The sequence below is a fragment of the Egretta garzetta genome, unplaced genomic scaffold (genome assembly GCF_000687185.1).
Source record: "Egretta garzetta isolate BGI_Z169 unplaced genomic scaffold, ASM68718v1 scaffold108, whole genome shotgun sequence".
Lineage (NCBI taxonomy): Eukaryota > Metazoa > Chordata > Aves > Pelecaniformes > Ardeidae > Egretta > Egretta garzetta.
Genome location: NW_009260614.1, coordinates 1,797,487 through 1,798,504, shown reverse-complemented (window position 1 = coordinate 1,798,504; position 1,018 = coordinate 1,797,487).

Here is a 1,018-nt window from a genome sequence, read left to right as displayed (position 1 = left end):
CTGGTTGGGTGGGTGCTGGGGTGCAGGATGGGGGCGGGTACAGGGGGTGCAGAGGGTATGAAGGGGTGTAGAATGGGTGCAGGGAGGGATACAGAGGGGATGCAAGGGTGCGGGATGGGGGCAGAGGGTGCAGGAGGGATGAAGGGAGGGACAAAGGGGTGCAGGATGGGTGCATGGAGTGATACAGCGGGGATGTAAGGGTGCAGGATGGGGGCAGAGGATGCAGGGGGGGTGAAAGGGTGCAGGATTGGTGCAGGGAGTGATACAGGGGTGCAGAATGGGTGCAGGGGGTAAGGGGGGATGCAAGGGTGTAGGATGGGGCAGAAGGTGCAGGGGGAATGAAGGGGAGCAGGATGGGTGCATGGAGGATACAGAGGGGTGCAGGATAGGTGCAGGGGGAATACAGGGGCACAGGATGGAAGGGGTGCAGGAAAGAAGGGTACAGTGGGACATAAAGTGCATGGGGGGACACAGAGGGGTGCAGGATGGGTGATGGGGGTGCATGGGGAGACACAGAGGGGTGCAGGATGGGCACGGTGGGGTAAAAGGGTGCAGAGGGGGTGAAGGGAGGGATAAAGGGGTGCACGATGGGTGCAAGGAGTGATACGGGGGGGAAGTAAGGGTGCAGGATGGGGGCAGAGGGTGCAGGGGGCATGAAGGGGTGCAGGATGGGGGCAGGGACACAGAAGGTGCTGGGGGATGTGGCATAGATGGGGTACAGGAGCAGTGCAGGGATACAGAGGGGTACAGGATGGGTGCTGGATGGGGGACTGCAGGATGGAAAGGGGTGCAGGGCCACACAGGGGGTGCAGCAGGGGTATATGGGGGTGCAAGGAGGGTGGTGAGGGGTGCAGGGTGGCTGCAGAGGGACCAGGGGTGCAGGGAGGGATTAGGGGTCCAGGGGTGCAGAGTGGATGGGAGGCACAGCAGGGTTGTGGGGGTGCAGGGCAGGAGGCAGGAAGGACAGGAGGTGTGGGGGGAAAGCAGGGTGCAGGGAGGGAGGTGCAGGGTGTTTGTG